This window comes from Mya arenaria, chromosome 12 (assembly GCF_026914265.1).
Source record: "Mya arenaria isolate MELC-2E11 chromosome 12, ASM2691426v1".
In the NCBI taxonomy this organism is placed as follows: Eukaryota; Metazoa; Mollusca; class Bivalvia; order Myida; family Myidae; genus Mya; species Mya arenaria.
Window position 1 is genome coordinate 33310442 of NC_069133.1, and position 24886 is coordinate 33335327.

Genomic DNA, 24886 nt, shown 5'->3' on the forward strand with positions numbered 1-24886 from the left:
TGCCTAACAACAACACTAACACTCAAATGCCTAACAACAACACTTAACACCCAAATGCCTGACAACAACACTACAACCCAAATGCCAGACATCAACACTATAACACCCAAATGCCTGACAACAACACTATAACACCCAAATGCCAGACAACAACACTGCCACCAAAATGCTTGACAACAACACTACCACCCAAATTGCTGACAGCAATACAAACACCCAAATGCCTGACAAATGACACTTAAACACCTAAATGCCAGACAACAATAAATAAACTCAACACTTATACATGTACCATTTTGTCCATAACTACTACCTCATTATTTATAAAAACGTAGATGAGTCAAATGAAAAAGTTACAGATGAGGGATTATACTTTGTATTTAAAAAGCACTTAGTCATAACTTTACTCCATGCTTCAAGATTTTAATTACAATGATGACACTGGATTTTTTTAATAGCAAACTAAGTACCCCATCGAGGGACATATTTTTTTACCACATTAGGAATGTAAGCATGTCACATTTTATGCCTTGGGTTACAGCTAACTATTTTAGGGTGTAAGTTATACTTCATTATTTATTTCATTAAAGGTTCCTCAGATACACTTAAATATACTTCTCATAGAAAAGAAAATTATTGAACCAAATCATGCAAACCAAAATTTTGTCGCAAGAAAACAATTAAAAGTTTCTAAAATATTAACACCAAAATAATATTCAGGTCATGTTCACAGATCTTGGAACTTAGACATTTCCTAAAGCCTCTATAACTGTTATGGTGACCAACATGTACACTGCATGCAGTGCGACCTAAACAAATGACAATTGAAGATCTAGAGGTTTCCGACGTGTTATAGTGCTCGTTTAGAGGCAACTCACCTAAGTCACCTATCAGACTCCACCAGTTTCAAGAGCCCATTGCCTTATCTGCAGTGAACAGTTGCCGATATGTTGTCGACCAATCAAAGACAGGTTGCAAAACGCATGGCTGAAAGATCGACGATCATACCCATAACTCCAATCCTTGGTATTGGTAAGATCAATAGCTCACAGTTACAGTTTTGGGAATCGGTTCCAGTTTGACTCTTGATAATGCATTCCACTCTAGTATCCAATTATCGATAGTACAATCGGTTTCTGACAATACCTTTATTGTAGTTTTAATCTTTTACACTAAATCATAATTGCTACCTATGCTATGTTATGTGTATGTTTGAAGTTATTTAGATATGTGGTTGTGTTTTGTTTTATTTATATGTACGGAAATATTTCATCTTCTTGATGGCTTCAGAATCAGCCAAATTATTAACAATAAGAACTGAACACTTCTGAATGTGAATCAAACAAAATAACAAGAGGAAAGAAGTTAATCAACTTTGAGTTGAATGGATGATCGATTATTACCAAATATAGTTGATTGTCATCAATTTCTGGCCCAACCAATCAGTTTTCGCTTATATCGATCATCGGAACATCACTAGTTCACAGGAAAAAAGTTTAATCAAATTATTACATAATTTTTTTTTTTATTCATCATGTAATCGCTATAACAACTGCTAACTTAGTACAATTTCGCTATTTTTCATAACCTATTTTCTTGAAGTGTTCTTAAATTTAACCAATTTTGTAATTATCTCCTTTTTTATCATATTCAAAACAAAGAATGTTCAATTATGGGAATTTTTGGCAATTGGGAAACAGCCTCATTTCAGCCCATTTAATAGCCCTGTGCATCATAAATGTGATTTGTCTCCTGTATTATTCTACATAACCAGATTTCACATGCAATTCTTTACCTGGCTTTAATCCAGGCAAGGCAGACAACTCCTTTCTTCATACAAAAATCCCTTCTTTATACTGTTAATAACAGTATTAATTGTGTCTGCCATTTCAAGCATTCCTCCAGTGCAAAAAACTTGTCATCTCATCCTGAGTTACTCTTGAAAATGTGCAGTTTTTATTCTGATTCACAGATACCAAAGTCTGACTGTCTCATTCAACTTGGTAGAAGATGAAAAACGCTTAATTGTTCCAGAGTTATATACTACCACAGTACCTAATAACTTGTCATTGTTTGCTTCATGCTTTACCAGAAATATAATTAATATATGAGGAAAAAATACTATATTTTTGTATTATACAATGTTGTGTACTGACCATGCTTACTAACATGCACGCTTATTTGTTGTCCAAATGCATACATGCCATATATTCTGGAGACCATTCAGGGGGATTTATTCAGAAAGGCTGAAATTTAGGGGGATTTTGGTAGTATTCAGGGGGATTTTTTAGCAGGTTTAAGTTGGCGAAATTTAAAAGTATTTTCAGACTCAAGTACGAAAAAATGTATTCACATATATTTTGGTATGAAAACCTCTAACTTTTTCATTATACAGAATTATTTTATGTCATGATTGATCATATTCTAATGATACACTGTCATGTCATACTGTAATACTGTCAATTAAATTTACCTCCTCCAAAGTCTTTTAAAAACTTCTGCTTAACACTATCAGCTATGATAAAGTTCAGACACTAAGAAAATGGAATGAATATTATTAATTTCTTCCTTTTCCAAAATAGTAATATTTCTTTGCCTTTGATCATTACTTAAAATTAACTGATCATTTGTTGTTAAGGTTTGCTTTTGGCATTTATCAAACCTTTTTTTAAACAGTCATTTTACCCTTGCGTGGTTGTTTCCTTACATTCAGTTTCTTTTACATACTGTGGTTTTCACTTTGTCATAATTGCCTGATATAAAATCTCTAAAAAAAAAACAAATGAGGCATGGAGGCCTGGAACCTCCACAAGAAGACTTGGAGGTTTGCTGAACAAACAATGGGCTTGTGGGTTAACCCACATGCTAGGCTTGTTAACCAAACCATTTGATTGGGAAGTTACCCAGCATTCCCTGCTTGATTATCAACTCAGTTGAACGGTTAGCACAGTGGTTAGTGCACTCGCTTCTTACCAAGGCAACCCGGGTTCCATTTGTGGCCTGCAGGCATTTATGAGTTTGGTAAGTGGTCACCAAGCTGGACAAGTGGATTTCTCCGGGTACTTTGGTTTCCCCAACAACACAACACCACACTCTTGCGCAACATCGTGCCAAAGAGAGTGACTTAGTATAAGTTATCATAACTTTCTTCACAATCATTGTAAAATATTTAGTGTTTAACTTACTCGGACACTTGACAATTTCCCCACATTTTCTGTTTTATAACCAAACCAGGAGACTTGAGGGTTACCCATATACTACACTTGACATTACCCAATACTGGACTTTAAGGTTTCTCAATTTAGTAGACCAAACAAGGGGACTCGGAGGTTACCTGCATGCCAAACTTTTGACACAATAAGGTGATTTTGGGGTTTTCAATCCTGAACCCCCAAGCATTACTAATTGTCAGCAAAGTAGAGCATTTCCTATCACATTTTCATAACTTATTAACATTAATCTAAATTCTTACATTAACTTTTGATAAAGTTTTATTGTTGAAACAAGCATTATGTTCACATTTTCACACAAATTAGGTTTTTTGATGTATGGCCCTACAAAATGTATATGAGTCCCTTTAATACCTGACACAGACATGCTTGATATTGGAAACTAATTGTACATTCATAATATGATAAAATCATGATAACCATCTGAAATAACTGTAAAATGAGCCTTGATTTGTTGAAAGGATGGTACAAAAATAGATTTAATTCCATGTTTTTTCTCTTATGATATAACGCAAGGAATGTGCAATAATTACTGTCCTTAATTTTGACATTTTGCTGTAACAGGATGTTTGATAATGATTGTATAACATGTTAATACATCACTGTTTGCATTGATAATGAGGAAAATAAACACCATGGTCAACAAAATACATTAATGTAACATACATTTAAAGGGGCATTGTCAGCTTTCACAAGTTCATTTGTTAATATTAAGGTGTGCAATAAAAACTTTCATTTCAATGTTGATTTTTTATTTGTAAAACTCATCAAGACCATAATGATTCTACTAAGGTCTAATGAATAAGGGGCCCAACCGCTGGCATCTGCTTCTACTGTGGTCGAACGGATAAGGTGCCCAACTGCTGGCATCTTCTTCTACTGTGGTCGAACGGATAAGGTGCCCAACTGCTGGCATCTGCTTCTACTGTGGTCGAACGGATAAGGTGCCCAACTGCTGGCATCTGCTTCTACTGTGGTCGAACGGATAAGGTGCCCAACTGCTGGCATCTGCTTCTACTGTGGTCGAACGGATAAGGTGCCCAACTGCTGGCATCTGCTTCTACTGTGGTTGAACGGATAAGGTGCCAAACTGCTGGCATCTGCCTCTACTGTGGTCGAACGGATAAGGTGCCCAACTGCTGGCATCTGCCTCTACTGTGGTCGAACGGATAAGGTGCCCAACTGCTGACATCTGCCCCTGCTGTGGTCGAACAGATAAGGTGCCCAACGGCTGGCATCTGCCTCTACTGTGGTCGAACGGATAAGGTGCCCAACTGCTGACACCTGCCCCTGCTGTGGTCGAACAGATAAGGTGCCAAACTGCAGACATCTGCCCCTGCTGTGGTTGAATGGAAAAGGTGCCCAACTGCAGACATCTGCCTCTACTGTGGTCTAATGGATAATGTGCCCAACTGCAGACATCTGACTCAACTTTGGTCAAATGGATAAGGTGCCCAACTGCAGACATCTGACTCAACTGTGGTCTAATGGATAAGGTGCCCAACTGCAGACATCTGCCTCTACTGTGGTCTAATGGATAAGGTGCCCAACTGCAGACATCAGACTCAACTGTGGTCTAATGGATAAGGTGCCCAACTGCAGACATCTGACTCAACAGTGGTCTAATGGATAAGGTGCCCAACTGCAGACATCTGACTCAACAGTGGTCTAATGGATAAGGTGCCCAACTGCAGACATCTGACTCAACAGTGGTCTAACGGATAAGGTGCCCAACTGCAGACATCTGACTCAACTGTGGTCTAATGGATAAGGTGCCCAACTACAGACATCTGACTCAACAGTGGTCTAATGAATAAGGTTCCCAACTGCAGACATCTGACTCAACTGTGGTCTAATGGATAAGGTGCCCAACTGCAGACATCTGACTCAACTGTGGTCTAATGGATAAGGTTCCCAACTGCAGACATCTGACTCAACAGTGGTCTAATGATTAAGGTTCCCAACTGCAGACATCTGACTCTACTGTGGTCTAATGGATAAGGTGCCCAACTGCAGACATCTGATTCAACTGTGGTCTAATGGATAAGGTGCCCAACTGCAGACATCTGACTCAACAGTGGTCTAATGAATAAGGTTCTCAACTGCAGACATCTGACTCAACTGTGGTCTAATGGATAAGGTGCCCAACTGCAGACATCTGACTCAACTGTGGTCTAATGAATAAGGTGCCCAACTGCAGACATCTGACTCAACTGTGGTCTAATGGATAAGGTGCCCAACTGCAGACATCTGACTCAACTTTGGTCTAATGAATAAGGTGCCCAACTGCAGACATCTGCCTCTACTGTTGTCTAATGAATAAGGTGCCCAACTGCAGACTCTGACTCTACTGTGGTCTAATAAATAAGGTGCCCAACTGCAGACATCTGACTCAACTGTGTTCTAATGGATAAGGTGCCCAACTGCAGACATCTGACTCAACTGTGGTCTAATGAATAAGGTTCCCAACTGCAGACATCTGACTCTACTGTGGTCTAATGTATAAGGTGCCCAACTGCAGACATCTGACTCAACTGTGTCTAATGAATAAGGTGCCCAACTGCAGACATCTGACTCTACTGTGGTCTAATAAATAAGGTGCCCAGTGAACTGCAGAAACTGACTCTACTGTGGTCAAATGGATAAGGTGCCCAACTGCAGACAACTGCCTCTACTGTGTACTGTGGTCTAATGGATAAGGTGCCCAACTGCAGACATCTGACTCAACTGTTGTTTAATGGATAAGGTGCCTAACTGCAGACATCTGACTCAACTATGGTCTAATGGATAAGGTGCCCAACGGCAGACATCTGCCTCCACTGTGGTCTAATGGATAAGGTGCCCAACTGCAGACATCTGCCTCTACTGTTGTTTAATGGATAAGGTGCCCAACTGCAGTCATCTGCCTCCACTATGGGCTAATGGATAAGGTGCCCAACTGCAGACATCTGCCTCCACTGTGGTCTAATGGATAAGGTGCCCAACTGCAGTCATCTGACTCAACTGTTGTTTAATGGATAAGGTGCCTAACTGCAGTCATCTGCCTCCACTATGGGCTAATGGATAAGGTGCCCAACTGCAGACATCTGCCTCCACTGTGGTCTAATGGATAAGGTGCCCAACTGCAGACATCTGCCTCTACTGTTGTCTAATGGATAAGGTGCCCAACTGCAGACATCTGACTCAACTGTTGTTTAATGGATAAGGTGCCTAACTGCAGTCATCTGCCTCCACTATGGGCTAATGGATAAGGTGCCCAACTGCAGACATCTGCCTCCACTGTGGTCTAATGGATAAGGTTCTCAACTGCAGACATCTGCCTCTACTGTTGTCTAATGGATAAGGTGCCCAACTGCAGACATCTGCCTCCACTGTGGTCTAATGGATAAGGTGCCCAACTGCAGACATCTGACTCAACTATGGTCTAATGGATAAGGTGCCCAACTGCAGACATCTGCCTCTACTGTTGTCTAATGGATAAGGTGCCCAACTGCAGAAACTGACTCTACTGTGGTCTAATGGATAAGGTGCCCAACTGCAGACATCTGCCTCCACTGTGGTCTAATGGATAAGGTGCCCAACTGCAGACATCTGCCTCCACTGTGGTCTAATGGATAAGGTGCCCAGTGAACTGCAGAAACTGACTCTACTGTGGTCTAATGGATAAGGTGCCCAACTGCAGACATCTGCCTCCACTGTGGTCTAATGGATTAAGTGCCCAACTGCAGACATCTGACTCTACTGTGGTCTAATGGATAAGGTGCCCAACTGCAGACATCTGCCTCCACTGTGGTCTAATGGATAAAGTGCCCAACTGCAGACATCTGCCTCCACTATGGGCTAATGGATTAAGTGCCCAACTGCAGACATCTGACTCTACTGTGGTCTAATGGATAAGGTGCCCAACTGCAGACATCTGCCTCCACAGTGGTCTAATGGATAAAGTGCCCAACTGCAGACATCTGCCTCCACTATGGGCTAATGGAAAAGGTGTCCAACTGCAGACATCTGCCTCTACTGTGGTCTAATGGATAAGGTGCCCAACTGCAGACATCTGCCTCCACTGTGGTCTAATGGAAAAGGTGTCCAACTGCAGACATCTGCCTCTACTGTGGTCTGATGGATAAGGTGCCCAACTGCAGTCATCTGCCTCCACTATGGGCTAATGGAAAAGGTGTCCAACTGCAGACATCTGCCTCTACTGTGGTCTGATGGATAAGGTGTCCAACTGCAGTCATCTGCCTCCACTATGGGCTAATGGAAAAGGTGTCCAACTGCAGACATCTGCCTCTACTGTGGTCTGATGGATAAGGTGCCCAACTGCAGTCATCTGCCTCCACTATGGGCTAATGGAAAAGGTGTCCAACTGCAGACATCTGCCTCTACTGTGGTCTGATGGATAAGGTGCCCAACTGCAGTCATCTGCCTCCACTATGGGCTAATGGAAAAGGTGTCCAACTGCAGACATCTGCCTCTACTGTGGTCTAATGAATAAGGTGCCCAACTGCAGACATCTGCCTCCACTGTGGTCTAATGGATAAGGTGCCCAACTGCAGTCATCTGCCTCCACTATGGGCTAATGGAAAAGGTGCCCAACTGCAGACATCTGCCTCTACTGTGGTCTAATGGATAAGGTGCCCAACTGCAGACATCTGCCTCTTCTGTGGTCTAATGGATATGGTGTTCAACTGCAGACATATTGCTAATGCATACACAAAACAATAATCTTACTGTCTTAATTTCTGTTATAATCATTTTTTTTAAATTAATTTCATAACTTAATTCATCATCTTGATATGTTTAAAAACAAGTTTTATTTTTGATTACAAATAAAAAGCTGACAATGCCCCTTTAAGAAAAGGATGTGCAAGAGACAGATTAATACAATTTTTTGCCAAAGGCAAGTTTTTGTCAATTCCAAATACCTGCCACTTTTAATAGTATTTATATGCAAATACCACTAAGATTGATGTTCATTCTATATCTTGTGAAATGTAGTGTATACATAGTTTTCAGTGAAAGATATGAACAAGTTTAATGTTTATAATTGTGGAATACTGGTGAGGCCCTGATAAAAATATAGTTGTAGATTAACTTGTTTGCAAGTCATAGGCAATAAGCTGAGTCCATTAATTTATAAACAAGAGCTGTCACATTAACATGATAAATGCCCCCAAAAGCCCTAACTATTAGTATTTGGACCTGTATGGGCAGTTGTATGTATTGAGTATGTGACATATTTTCATGACGACCTACCCAACCTTCCAATGAAGTTCGGAATTATTAACCTGATTTTTTTTTAAACAGCAAATTATGATCATAGAAATGATAAGTGATTGCAAGATGGAGTGGATGTCAACTCGTCTCCAGGCCTTAGGGGACCATAGGGATGGAGGATCAGACAGTCTGATTACTACATGCCTGCCTGTGGGGGCATAAAAAGAAATCTTGATAAATCAAAATGAAGGTCTGTATCAGTGGTGGGTGAAATACTGCTGTCCTTAGAAGAATAACAACAATGATATTTGCCTTTAAGGTAGGCAATATTCTTTCATACATTCTGTAAACACATGGATGCCATGGCATGATTGATTCATGGTTTCAGAATGATTTTACAAATCTGTACAATGCCTCCTCTTGATTGACATGGTATAAAGGCATTGGACAGGCATTCCAGGAGTCCTCTTAACAGACATTGAACAAGCAATAATTCTGGGGACAATGAGAATTATCTATACTGTAACAGTTTGCTATGAAACAGCAACAAAAAATGTTCCTCTTCCTTTGACATTAACCAAACTGCTTATCAGTGGTAGCATTCGGGCTGTAAAATCTTTTGAAAACACCGGGGAAAGTAATCTCAAAACAAGAGTTCCACTAGTAGATGTCTGGAACACCTGTCTACGTTGCACCATTTTACATCTCCATCATGTGGACACCTGAAACCCTTGTCCAACACCTTTCCATTTTACCAGTCTATCAAGGGGACACCTGGAATGCTTGTCCAATGCCTTTTTACCAGTCCATCAAGAAGAGGCCTGGAATGCCTGTTCAATACCTGTACGTTTAATCAGCTCATGTTATCAGCCCATCAAGGAACACCTGGAACACTTGTCCATCACCTGTAAATTGAACCAGTCCATCAAGAGGACACCTGGAATGCCTACACTTGTCCACATTTGGAACATGCCTGTCCATTTTACCAGTCCATCAAGAGGACGTCTGGAAAGCTTGTTGAACACAGTCAATTTTACCAGTCCATCAAGTTCATGCCTGGAACGCTTGTCCAATGCCTATATATTTTACCAGTCCATTCAGTCGACGCCTGCAACACTAGTCAAATGGATCTCCATTTTACCAGTCGACCAAGGGCCAACACTTGCCAATATTTAAAAGAACTAAATATGAATTGTCATTGTTCATATGACTGTTCTCTAGTCGTCTATGGCCAAATACCTATTACATACAAGGTATTACATACAACTAATGCACCAGTCAATTGTAACCACAGCCCCCCGGTCTGGGGGTATACTGGGGTAAGCCATGAACATGGGCTGTGTTTTTACCTTCCAGGTGGTCCCGCAGTGCTGGGTGAATGTGGTGGTGGTGTGGGGGGGGGGGGGGCGTGGTTACAATTGACTGATGCATAACACCCTTAAAATTCACCCGGTTACAACAAAACTTAAACTAAAGCTGTTTGACAAAACCAAAGCTTACACAAGCTAAAAAACATACACATGCCATGTCTACTTTCAACAGCTTTGGAAAAGTGCTACTGATGTAAGGTAGCGATTAGGTTTTCACTTACATGTTAGATGCAAAACACAGTTATTTAGTGTCAGTTTTCTTACTTTGCTGTTCTTTTAATGATGGCGCAGGTCTGCAAAACTCATCAACAAGATTCCTTTTCCGCTATAATAGAAGCTAATGGAACTTTCTCACAAACTCGGAGCTTTCCTGAAAAGTTATATACAACAAGAATTTGCAAAAATACAATGACAAATATGATTAACCTGGAAAATGTTTTATGCAAAAACAGACCTCCAGTTATATGGTCTGATGTGCAATATTATTAAAATAAATGCATATAAGCTGATCTGGAGATTAGAAATTAATGCACGGCAGATATTTATAATTGAATTCTGATAATATTAGTGATAAAATGAATCAACCAATCTTAATTATTATACAACTATGTTAAATGCCAAACTAGATTTATATTTTAACTCATTAGAAAATGGGAAAGTAATTATTTTCAACAAAGTACATGTCAATGCTATTTAAGCATTATCCAGATCAAGTTGAAATACAGAACAAAAAACAAAAATGAAATAGCTTGTTCTATTATGTTTTTTCGTCCATTTATTTTATATATAAGTATTCATTACTTATTAGTGTTGGGAATCGGTTCCAGTTTGACTATCGATAATTGGTTTCACTTAAGTAACCACTTATCAATAGAACAATCGGTTTTCGACAATACCTTAATAATTGTTTTATTCTTGTACAATAACTCGTATTCCTTAACTTAATGCTTATGTTATGTGTTAATGTTTTAAGTTATTTAGTGTTTTTGTTGCTTTCAGCTGTTTTGTTTACAATAACAACTGAAATATTCGAATTATACATAAATGAACTAAGAACTGAAAATTACGCAAATATCAAGAGGAAAGAAGAAAACTACTACACGGTTAAATCAATAATCGATTATGACCAAATAACATCAATTGTTGCCGATTTCAGGCCAAACCAATCAATATTTTCAATTTAAATCGATCATCTGACATCACTCTGACTATGCGATAGTCCATTTAAAAAGATACTGAATTTACATTCAGTCACCTGGCATTAGAATTTAACTTTAATATAGAATTGTCAAAATGAGCTGCTCGGAGGCCGATAAATGATCATTTTACATGATTAAAAGAATATTTTACTGCTGTCTTAGCTGAGTTTACCAGTTTAAAAAAAGCGCATATTATGATCATTTCAAGGTTTATACATAGTGAGGATATTTAGCATGTGAAAGTCACGTGATTAGTACAGATAAATATTACCATCCTATTTTCAAATTTACTGGGATTTACGTGGTAGACAGACCACTGGTTTTCGAATTGGAAAAAAGAAACACGAAAGATGCATGTGTCGTAGCGATGTGATACATCAGTAAGTAAAATTCAATGCGTCGGACACAACGATATCAATTTTATGTTTTTCACTGTTTTCTTATTTTCTTGCAAAGAGATCATCTGGTGTCTAGTCCCTTTGTCAATAAGCAGTGGCACATAACATACTTATGAAGGTCAGAAGAGCCAAGAACAGTGAGGTTGTCATTGAGTGATATGACAAAGTCAGTATTTTCACAGTAAACAGACTTTAGCTGTAAGTGTCAAGGTTAACATTAGAAACATAATGATAAGATTTTACGACATCTCTTAATGAGGACATCTCAAAAAAAGTGGTCTTAAAGTGCATCATGCGTAGGCCCTCAAAGAAGAAAGACAGATAAACCAAAATCACACACATTAAAATATTTTACAATGCATGGTTCACTTTTAACATAAAATGCTTAAAATAGCAAAAGTGCATGTGTTTCTTATTGATATACTGTCCTAAAACAAGTCATGAAAAGCAAGTAACAGCAGCAGGTCAACCACATTTCATGATAGTCTGACCATTAATTTAATAGGGGAAGTTTAACAAAGAGTGACTGTATGGCAAAGTACCTTTACAACAGGGAAAATAACTCCGGCTTGAAAAATATCTGAGGCAGCATTCTTTTTTTTTGTCTACACATTAACTTATATCGGAACATTGAAAATTACTTTATTAGGCATAACTGTTCTAAAACTCCAGAGCAGATAACTTTCAATGTTAATATATATGGCACGCTTATGTCAAGTGGACATTGTTCTTGACAACATAGTGAGCATGGTCAGCACTTATATCATTGAAATTATACATTTGGCTAAAGTGCTCCTGTAAAGTCGCAACACTCAACTCGCAGGTGCCATAACTATTACTTAATTTATGTTCTTGAAATAAGACTTACAATGACCTAGTTTCCCCAATTTTAGACTCAGCTGTTAGATTTAAGTAACTCTACAAATTAAGATTGACATGTATGAGTTACATGATAAGAATTGAAAACAGTGATATCAACCTGCAATACATTTAGGCGAGATATAACATCTCTTCTTCTTTTGAAAGAGTTTAATCTGAAGTTAACATAATAATATTAAAATATAATTACGAAGAAGAGCAAAGACGTTCCCGGCAAACGCCAATTAAGGCTGTGTAAATTTAACACATATCTTGACTTATTATTGTTGATACTAATGGGATAAACAGATATTGAATGGTGCTAAACCCTGTCCTTTTTTGGTAGTGGCATCTAATCTGCCCTAATTAAGACCATGCACCATGTTTATCTTCTACTTATCATTTCAAGATTCCAATTTAATAATAAAATGCTGGCAAAATTGTTCTAAAACACAAAACGAATATGGGTTGGGTAAAAACATCAGTATGAGATGCTTTAACTCACAATTTCTTAATGGTATTGATCATATTCATTTAATAGAGTTATATTCAGCAATAACAACAGTTATCACTTCAAGTGTAATAATTTCCTAAATTTAAGGGCAGTAACTCTGATGGAATTGATTCAATCAGCACTAAACATGTGACTGCACCATTGCACTAATACACTACCAACCACATGTTTTTTTCAGATTTTGCGTTGCTCCCTGATTTTTGCTTGCAGCGGACCTTATTTATTTAATCTATATTTCACTTTTCCTGCCATATTTACCATATCGCACCCCAAGTTCATTACTATAATTTGACCTGCATCGATTCAACGCCTTACGCGTCGCTGCAAAGTGCGAATTAACAGAAATTAAGATACATGTAGCTGTTTTCAATTTTCTGAAGGCTATTTCTTTGTAATATATTTACCTGTACCCAATACACTTATACTGGAAAATGATAGCATAAACTACAAAACATACATAACACCCAAAAAACAGACAACATGATACTATTTAAAGACTTTCGGACTGGGATCAAACACGTTCAAAGGTCACAGCGCATGGTTTAACCAAGAAATGAACAAGAAAGAATTATTCCCTGCTTAACTCATCAGACGCCGAAATATGCCGCAGGGTCGTAAAATAGGAAGTCGTACGTTGAAGTAGCAGATAAGTGTGGTGTTACATGCTGCACTGCGTTGGATATTATGAAATATATCCCTGGATTTACCGCCATGACGAAATCTCTAGCACGGCCGCAACACATTTATTTTGCAAAAAAACACGTGGTTAGTGGTGTGGTTGTACGCACGTCAGGTAAATTTGCCTGGTTCCTATCAATTAGTAACATATAATGGAAAAATATGAGCATTGTTCATTAATTAAAGGGCAATAACGCTTGTGTTTACTGACCGAATTCATAAAAATTATGAAACTTGCTAAAAATATAATCACACCATCACACAAAATTTACGCACATTTCATTAAGTTTCATAAATTTCTTTCCAGTTAAAACATACAAAGTATTATAGCTTTTTTCATTACCTATTTAAAAGGGCAATTACACTTGTGATAGTAATACTCACTTCAAAAAGTTTCATTAATTTCTGCCTATTAGGTACCTAATATTGGCTCTTTAAAGACAAATTTATGCTTTTTTTATCATTTAAAGGGTAATAACTGTGTTACAAAGCCGAAACTATATCTTGGCCTCCACTAAAATCTTTCATTGGGGGGTACTTATGATAACAACTTCATTTTGAGTGTATATCAGATATTGCGCAATCGAATATCCATTTTAAATATGGTCCACTTTCAAAAATTATATTGATGGTCCCACTTCCAATTGTCAAAGCTACAAACTCCCATGTTTTCAGTAGCAAGGATTTTAGTGTTTTAAATCTTAGTAATTTGATCACTCATTTATTTTACGAAATGCCGAAGGTACAATTTTCGTAGTGACAATTTCTGAAGGTTTGTGAGATGTCCGATCATTGCTCGGCATTTTGGTCACACGATACAACACCATTTTCTCATTGGATTATTTACTCGGCATTTTACAGTAAGATGCGGCTCGCCTTTATGGTTTTAATGATGTAAAAATTCTGAAAAAGTAAAAAATGCAGCTTCACTTTGAAGTCACAGAGGCCATCTTTATGAAATAACAGTGAAACACAGAAGAACAGAAAATAATAGTGAAGCAATAGAAGTAGAAACGCTCAGTCACTACCTATAATAAACCCTTGACAGACATTACTCATTATTTTAATCAGTAAGCAGGATACTATGAAAACTTAAAACATTGTTTTTCCAGGTAAAATGAATTCCAGATATTCAATACACAAGTTTTACCTCAATCTAAAAACCTCATTTCAAGGCCAAATCAAAGTTATAGCAGTTTTTACCTAACTTTGTAAAACATTCATACTTGAAAAAAAAAGTATTTGAAGACAAAAAATTGACTTGAACAAGACTGACGAGGAGTGGACATCAATGCATGCATGTATGGTTTTATTCCAGTGGAACAACGGGGCTTATACATACATGCATATTGTCTCTGTCTGGCAACATGTCTACCAAGTTTCATTATAATATCTTCAATGGATGTTGGGTTAATTTTTAGGCCATGGTTATTAAATATTTTGCACAAATACGGCAATGCATTTGATGTGCATATGCCAGACAATGAAACGAAGGCATTCAAATACTTAAATATATATACATGTGTATTTTTTTTTTCTACAATTTTTTTGGATGCTGCATATATAAATTGGTTACCATAATTTATAAGAAGTATTATCATTAAAGTTTGTTTGTTGCATGACTATAATCACTGGACATGAAAATAATACATATTTTTCTCTCCTAAGTATAAAATACTGCCATGTCAACGATGCTTGGATTATTAAGCGGTGTCTTATAACCTTTGTATTCACAATGTAAATGAAAAACAGATCATGTTGCTTTGAGCCGCCAGATAAAAGAACTTTTAAAAATTATGCGATAACGTCTTCATCTGGTAAACCACAATTTATAACAAAATTTAAGTGAAATCCTAGCAAAATGATCCTATATTAGATTTGAAAGATTAAATGAAATTTAATCCTCAGACAGGCGGAAATTGGAACAGTTGTGCAATTCCATCACTTTAATTATTCACAAGTGACACAAAAATTTTGAAAATGCATGTGCCAAACTAATCTATCAAGTTCTACATTTTACTAATATGTGCATGAGCTACAAGTAGCTTATCACATAATTACATGAACAGACAATCTAAATTAATGAAAAAAATATTTGTTTTCTAAACAGAATTGGCTTTTGACATCTTCCCAAAGAGCAAATTTTCATAACCTTTTATTATTTGTTGTAACGAGATATATTTTGAAACGAAACGTTCTACTGGAGAGGGACTACATTAACATTATTTGATTTTGCTAATTAAATTTTTTATTTGCTTTCTGACACAGTCGCTTCTTATTCATATCTCGATTGATTATGATATTTTGTTATACGCTTGTTAATAAAATGCCTTCAAAAGCATGCTAAGATAGTTTCCATAATATGTACATGATCGAGTGATGTATTTTCAAGACTTAAGATAAAAAAAAATCCCTCCACAAAAAGCAGCCAACAATTTGACATTGAAAAAGTCACAGTATTATGCCATATTACAGCTGTCGATTATTACTCAGTTTAAGACCCTGCCTTATTATCTATTGCTTTGAAATTCATTTTCACACAGTATGCTCAAGCCATAAACCCATACACAAGAATGGCATAAAACTGGGAGCCAAATAAATTCTTCCTGGAACAAGCTTGGGAAAAAATATGCCAGGGGGCCGTAAAACCAAGACAACAGAGGCAGATCCGGGCGGAGATGTTAGGTGGGCGTACTGTTGCATGTGTCCCTGGATTGATTATTATCAAAAATCAATCGAAAAGGTCAACAAAGGCTACTATGACAGACTCTGTTGTGATTTCATTATGATCAATCATTGAAAATATGTTCTAAAGAGTAAGTTTGTTGATGTGTCTGGATAACAAGACAAACTTGGTTAAAATAGATACTTTTCACCAATTAATTTTCCCCTTATATACTTTAATTTGTAATTAATATAATTAATCAAGGCTGAAAGCAGAAAAAAAACGTAACCACAAGACATGTTAGGATGTGCTTAATAAATATGTAGTTATGAGATAATGAGGCCAAAATGCAAAATAGAAGTGTCTGCACATGTATGTACATAAAAATACTTAAGTATTAATCTATCACTGACCGGTTTTCAGTCTCTGGTGGCAAAATTTGGTTCAATTCCCAACACTAGGTGGGCATATGACTGCCATTGACCAGTCTAATATACGTAATTCATTTAAACAAGAGCAATGCAAGCCATGCCAAGGCTCGCCTGTTTTTCTAAGATAAACAAGGAACAAAACTTGACAGATATTCAGGCAGAATTATGGGACACACTATACATATATCCATGTGTATCGCTAGAAACAAATATTTCATGTGAATTTCTTAAAACATTTTTGAGTTTAAAATGGCTTAAAGCTGCACTCTCACAGTTTGATTGTTTTTACATTTTGTTTTATTTGTTTGAATGAGCCAATTTCTGCATAAATGTCTGAAAACCAGTCATATATTTAGACTGCTGTCAAAAGTGCAGATCACAATTTTCATATTTACTCTTGAAAATTGATCAAAATGCAATTTTCGGCAGTTTACCAAACAATTGGGATCTGTTCTATTGTGAGTTATCTTGTATGAATTAATTGAAGGCTCTGATGCCAAAATGATTTAATTCTGAGACAAAAATAAATAAAAAAGGTCAAAACTGCCTATTTGTAAAAGTGCAAATATTTCAGCCATAGAAATTTTATGGAACTTCCTACACGCCAAATTTCATTAGAATATGTGAAACATGTTTTAAGGAAAGCCAGGGTTAAAGTCTTGGGACATTGACAATGAAACCAAGGTTATCAGGATACCTTAACTTTTTTTCTTCGAAAACCAGACATGTAAGCTTAAAATGACAACAGAATGGAGGGGGCATGTGCAGGGTGCCTCCGGTCTGGAGCCACTACTGCCAAGATTCTAGATTCTAAACTTTATGGCTGCGTGGTTTTGGCACTATTTAACGACTGTGGCAAACAATTACCATACAAACTGCCTCGCAATATGATCAATAACAAAAGTACATCGCAAATTTGCATTTTATCATTTCAAGCATGTTATTTATTTATGCCCTATCATGCAACTGATATGCATACTTATGATGTACTCCTGTAATAAATGTTAGGTTAAGCATTTGCAGTCTGAACAAATACAAGTGGAAATGAGACATCTTGGGGTAATTTAAACCCACAAATATGTAAATGTTGAAAGATGGGTGACCCTATACTTTTTTGGTATTATTTGAAAGGGTTATTATGTTCAGACAGTTCAGAAAAAATAGTGCAAACATTAGACAAAATTTAATATAACAAACAAGCTTTCTTTCGGGGATGGGGGGGGGGGGGGGTTCATGTAGATTCGTTTAGATTTTAATCCAAGGGAGGCAAATTTCATTTCAAGTTTAATTATTGACTGGCAAATTACCTCCCTTACAATGTACCCATAATCCTGGAAAGTTTAAATCTTAAAAGCAAAACATTTGGTGTGCAAGAAATTACTTCATTACTTCTACTATTTTGAGGTTTTTTATGCTTTTCTGTGATATATGGATTTTTATCAGTGAAATAACAAGAGTGAAAACATCAAGTTCAAGAACTACTTTTAAAAAATTAACTGTGGCAAGGTAAAAAAATCATCCACAATTAAAACTGTGCATTTAAAGAATTTTCAAAAAATGGGAATTTAGAAAAATGGATTAGAGTGCCTATAAATCTCTGATTATAGGCATATAAAACAGACATTTTGTTAATGCCCAGTGTTAGACAATATTTTTTCTCACCGATGCATAGAAAAAGTATATATTTCAAATATACATATTCCCATGACACTCGTGAAATAAAATATGACTTTAAACTGAACTCAATAAATATCCTCATTAATTTATACATTTTTCTCATCATATTACCTATCATGTTTTAATTGTGAGCTTTGCCTAAACATGTTTTATCTATGATCCTAATAATGAAACAAATATTGGTTAAAAACAAAAAGTGAAACTTTTCTTGCATTTTAAATTGCATTGATATCTGACAGCCATCATGACAATTTTTCAGATCTGTCTCGACATAGCTAGTAAATATTAACTTTGGTTTTAAAAATATGCAAAAGTTTCCGGAGCCGTTTAACCATGTCATCACTGTGATATACATACATGTAGTCTTCTATTGAATGCTGGTGCCTCATTTTGGCTGTTTTATTGAATGAAGAAAAACACCAAGTAAAATAGTTTATCGCATTGTAATGTTTATCACTTAATGGAACTTGAGTATTATTACTGCCCAAATAGGCAGTAAATTTAAGGTCGGTTTGGTCACTGCCTGGACTCATGTATATTTTTTATTTTACCTTACCTGAACTACTTTATGTGACTATAAGTAAAAGAAGATTTGAAAATATGTGTGAGCACATTTCTTTTGCATAATACTTTGCGTGGTTACAATCTTGTTTCTTTTTTGATGGACAGAATGATATAGATTGCTCATGAATTATTTATTTTTTGGTAATGGTGTTTCACATTTCAAATGTCCATAAATCTATACACAAAAGTTTTTGAAACCTACTTCCTTCCTATAATAAAAAATACTTTAAATGCAATAAAATTTCTGAGTGACTGACATGTTCATGAATGCTTTGTACAAGTAGGTATTCAACAACATTGTCAAGGTACATTCAATTTCAAGCTTTGAACAAACAGAATCATAAAAGTTAAAAACATGATAAATATGCATGTTCTTTTCAGAAAATAGATATCAGTGGTTGATCAAATTTAATACAGTATTGTTTCTATGGGTTTGAGATGGAATTTGGGAAAACTAAAATATTTTCGTAGAGGACTGTTGCGAGGACAGCAAATATCTCTTGTGCGTGTCTTTAAAAGGGCCATATATTTATGATTATTGCACTCTTATGTTGTTTATGTATATTTGCTTCATGTCCAGGTCAGACCAGACATGTGAACCTCTGGATGTGCCAGAGAGGTAGATTAAAGAGGTGTTTTGGGGACCAGAGTGGTAGGTTTTTACAGAATGCGCATATTCTGCAATTTCTTTAGTTATTGTGTTTTAGGTACACTTTATTTGATTATTTTACCTTCATTGCACTTACAAGATGGAAAATTCATAAATAAATTTATAAACATTTGTAAAAAAAAAAGTAATTCTATTGTATTGTTTTTGGGGTAACAAAAGCTAATTGCAGAATCAAGGCAGACATATGGTTTACATGTATTATCTTTGCCCTCCAGAAATGTGTGCCAGACGACTGTAGTTGGAATATGACACTTGTAAGGCATTACCTTTAATGTTGTTTTTTTTTGCAAAAAAACCCAGTATATTTCGTCAGGAGAGCGGTAGATTTTCCTACGGACAGTAGAGTTCATAGGTTGGTGTTACACTGATGACTACCTCATGGTTATGATTTAAGTGTTTATTGTCTTCATCCTGGTTTAGTATATGTTTAGTTATATATTTCACGATTTACTGATGATTATTTCATTTTCTTGTTTATTTATTTTTTTATTTTATTTTTTTGGGGGGGGGGGGGATTTCTGTCTGCATTTCATGCTTTAAGAATTCTAATTGCCCAAATTCACATTAAAATTACTTTTGTTTGCAACAAAAAAGAAAATTCAAATGTCAAATCACCAAGGTATTTAGCAAGACTAAGGATATAAAATTTCCCAGGCTCTGACCCGAGGAATGACTTTAGATATATTGTTTGGGCCATAAAATGTTTCATCATTTCCTTATTTTCTTTTATAGATACTGACACTAGTTAACAAAACAGATTCTTAATTTGACTGATTTTATGAAAAACATAAGCTTAATCGACGGATCAACTATTTGTTTCATATTTCTTATTTGACTGATTTTATGAAAAACATAAGCTTAATCGACGGATCAAGTATTTGTTTCATATTGTCTATTTCAATTTAAACACTTAAAAGCAATAGTTCACAACTTTACACATAATTATAATATGATTAAAGCAGTGCACTATATAATGTGTAGGCCTGTAGGGGTTAACTTGGGTAATGAAATGGTTCACTTAGACAGTGGTTCGCTTGGATCATGGCTTGTCCGTCGATCGCCTACATGTTAGGAAACTTTTAATGAATTTAAATGATACTTTATATAAAATGATGTTGTGTTCTGCCTTTGTTTTATTTTTTTTCGAATTTTAAGTCAATGTCTTGAATAAGGTAATATCCTTACTCATAATTTGAATGATAAACATTATATTATTATCCGAAATCTTTGTCCGAAACGTACTCCCAGTTTAAATTGCGCCTCTCACAGGCCGCTTTAACGACAATGAGTGAACAAATTGTTTACAGTTTGGAAAATAAAACAGATTAAAGATAAAATAATGCATGCATTTCTGGACAATAAGGAAAATAAGGTTTATTTACCTGACTTTGCGTTAATTAGTCTGCTAATTGATAAATTAGCATTAACCGGAAGCTACTTTTAACAAAACCACTACCGAATTATGACTGGCTAAGAGCCACTATACTTAAAAACTCCAAAGCAGCAATTACGTCCCCTTTCAATAAGCAGCACTACTTTCAGAAATTATCGGTTTCATATCCCGGAGTCTTGTGTATTCGACGGTGTAACTTCATTTACCAGAAGAAGAAAAAACACGATTTAAATGAGGGGAAAAGGTGAGAGAAAAAAACACCTATTTACTGCTAGAATAAGTTCTTACTTTCTATTTTCAAATGAAAATACAAATGCAATTCATAAAATATACTATTACAAAAAAACCCATCAAGAATACATGAACACAGCATTTGTCTTATTCCTGTGTCACCATAAGTGAAAATGCAGGTCTGTATAGGACATTTGATTGACTGAGTATGAATGCATTTGCAATGGGTACATTTGGTCTTCATCCAGTGTTTTAAGGGTAAACTATGCACCCATGCAGTTATTCAGTTTTGAATGCATTACTAAATATGATTTAGGGCTTAGTCCATTTGAAAATAAGATAAAATTGCTCATAACAGCATTTATTACTTGAAAAATAGATAAAAATAAATAATAGTTCAGTAACTGTTGTTAATTAAAAGAGGCTCATACCGTGACTGGAGTTAATAGCGTTTGTTTCTGTATAAAAATAGATGTGCAGAGCTTCTGAACTTATGGGCTTCTTAACAAAACTGGTTTGACACCATGTTTATTTAAATTAAGTGTTCTATACATTTCTGGAAACTAGTGTATCTTTCACTAATGTTTAATTCCACGCACAAATCTCTCTCGAAATTTCCTTTTTGGTGTATTTTTAGTGTATTTCTTGAAACAGTCGAAAACACGAGAGTGTGTAAACAACAAGTAATCAGAACACAAAAGTAAATATATAAGTGTGTATAATTTTGTTATTTTTAATAAAACTTGTTACCTTCTAAAGGCTTCAAGATCTTGAATGAAAAGGTTTATCTTGTCAATACATGTTCAGAAAATATTAAGTCTGTGAAGACTGCGAGATTATTTTTTAAATGTCCATTCTTTTATACATCAATGATCTGTCACGAGTCGCCATAAAATACACTGTATTATTCAACGTGGTCAGGAAATGACACATGCCAACACGCCCGCTTTCGGTAATAAATAACGAAAAGAGACCTTCCTGTTCCATCTGCGTCGATTATGCACCAGTCAATTGTAACCACGCCCCCCCCCCCCCAGGTCCGGGGGTATACCGGGGATAGCCGGGGAAATGGGCCGTGTTTTTACCTTCCAGGTGGCCCCGCAGTGCCGGGTGACTGCGGTGGTTTTGTCTTCACGCCAAATATAGCGGGAAATTGGCCTTATCAATGGTCCCTTGGGTGCGGGGGCATTTGGCGGGGGTTTAACCAGCAGATTGTCCCCGCAGGGCGGAGATTTTGCCCGGGCTTGGCTAGACCGAAAGTCAAAGTCCCCGCTATTCCCCGGACCTGGGGGGGGGGGGGCGTGGTTACAAATGATTGGTGCATTGGATACGAATGCCACAAAATCTACATGCATTGCGGAAATGTAGAAATACTCGGGTTGGGTTTAAATGATATCTCACACTGAAACAAGACTAGTTTATATAGAGGATATTTATGCTTCCAGTGTAAGATCTTATTTTAATTCACGAGTGTCATGATAGAAAAAACACGTTTTCTATGGTCACGAGGAAAATAAAATACGGTCTTGTACTGAAATAACTTCTTATTTTTTTCGTTTCTTTAATGCATATTTTTAGATGTGTATTGGTAATTAAATTTATTTTTCTAAATACTCCCTTTTTGGACTACCCCCTCGCTTCACTTGTGACGAATTTTATAGGAATTGGAACAGTTTATTATTTACTCGTGTTTCAATGCAATCATTTATAATTATTTACCAATAAACCTAATTAATGCATTAATTTATGCAAATGATGCACGTTTTTTTTTAGTTTGACAGGACATACATACATGGCACTGGTCAAATGAATATTTGAAAAGTCGAAAGTTCTGCAAACACATATCGGTAAACTTTGGATTTAATCATGTTTTACACCTTAACTGTTTCATGTAACATGTATATTCAATAACATTCACTGTTAGCTGTTAAAGATCAGTCTGATTCGCATGTAGACGTGTCGTTTCATCTGGAATAAAACGTTCCCTCAACGCTGGTGGGGGGATCTTGATAGCTTCGCCAATAAATGTATCAGCGGTGAGCGATGCTGTTCACGCCTTACGCGGCTAAAGTAACAATGTAATGGTGTCCAAGCCACATTGTGGCCTTGCACACCCCTTGGCGTTGTCCACTAGGAGCCTATGCCGTAGCCGCCAACACCGGTTAAGGCCCGATCGACTCTGTTTATCAATGCTGATTGCAGTTAACATTTTCTCCAGTGTAGTTAAAATCATCGTTTATAAAACTTCACTGTACTTTACTGTTCAGAACACCCGGTTCTAGTTGTGAAAGCTCATTCCAATGGTCACGTGACGTCACGGCATGATGTTGGACCCGCTCCCGCCGGACTGTGGATTACTTCCCATATCAGTATGCTATTTAAAATATAGAACGCAGGAAAAAAGACTATGAGAAGATTATTCAGTTAGTTTTCCGGGAAATTCTTATTACAAAGTCCGTTAGTTCAAAAAGTTTAATTCATGCTATAGCATCGACTGTATGCTTTAGCATTTTTTCGTATAAAGCTTTGTACGAAAGTAAAGTAGCTATGCACATACATAATTTCTATATCATATCATTGTGGATGTACTGGAAGAGGAGTAACAGATTTCCCGAGTAAAGAATACTTTGAGCAGTTACTTCCCTTGACGTATTACTACATCAGTGACGTATTTTGCATTCTTTTCAATTTAATAAAAAGAACCTTGGAATGTTTTAATACGCTTTTTGGTAAAATTTTGCTGCTTTGTGCTTTTCGGAATTAAATATTTGATTTCCAAGCCTTACTGAACGCTTGTACCATCACGAAATGTCTTCAAACGTTCAATCATTGCCTCTGGAGTCTTGAATTGCGTTATATATTTTTTTCTAAAAGAAAACAGTAAATTACACCAATTTAAGCGTGTTAATATTGGCTATGAGAACTGTTACAATTTTGTGTAAATCTATGAATATATCGTTTATTCACTAACGGCAGTCATGTGCATATACGTGTGAGCCATATACATTGTAGCTTTTTGAAGTTATGTAAATGAATATATAAATAAACATGCGGTTTTCTACAAAAAAAAAAATAGAGTGTCGAAATCAGATATGCAAATTAAAATTAAACGTCCGGGTTTAATTTACGGTTCCCCGTGTTTTTGAAGTCTGATTTTCGGAGTACCTCGGTTGACACTTCTCGTTTCCGGATGATCAACTTTTGAAGCATCTCAATAATATGAGGCTCATCTAAGGATCACAAATCAAAGACCATAGACACTTGAATACAATTTCAGCAATAAACATTAATTAAATTTCTCCGCTAGAAGATTTTGATGGGCATCTGTGAATTGAACGGTCCTGAATTTCATATAAAATGTTCTCAATAGTGCAGCTTTTGAATGCAGTTTTTGTACGACTGTCCATGGTCCTATTCAAGGATGTCAAACCAGTCTAAATGCTGGACATCAAACTGTATTTGAAAAGTAATAATGCCGGTAAAGAAATGCATAAAGCCGATTTCACGGACCTCATGTGCTAGTTTCAGTTCTGAAATAAGCATTGTCAGGTGTGTTGTTCACAGGTCCATTTACTTGCTAATGTTACCAACGGCCATACTCATAAAGAAACTTTTCACTAAGTAGAACATTCGAGACTTATGAATAAAACTTAAATATTTGCTCAACAAAAACATACACTAGAAACGGGTCTCGACTGAATTCATAAGCATAATGTTAATGAAAAGTAGAGGGGATGTATAAACATAGAAGAAATGAAAATTGTCACTAAGTTGAAATATTTTACCTAGAT

At 36.3% G+C, this 24886-nt stretch overlaps 1 protein-coding gene across 1 annotated transcript in view; it reads right to left on the reverse strand.

The window, feature by feature from the left end:
* The window catches only part of LOC128210198 (nuclear hormone receptor HR96-like), a 164193-nt gene extending 143280 nt beyond the window's left edge, over window positions 1–20913 (reverse strand). Inside the window, exons 1-2 of the mRNA XM_052914386.1 lie at window positions 20854–20913; window positions 10082–10187 (exon numbers count right to left, since the gene is read on the reverse strand). The gene's annotated coding sequence lies outside the window, so the exon portion shown is untranslated. The remainder of the gene's footprint in view (window positions 1–10081; window positions 10188–20853) is intronic.
* Between the last annotated feature and the right edge of the window lie 3973 nt (window positions 20914–24886).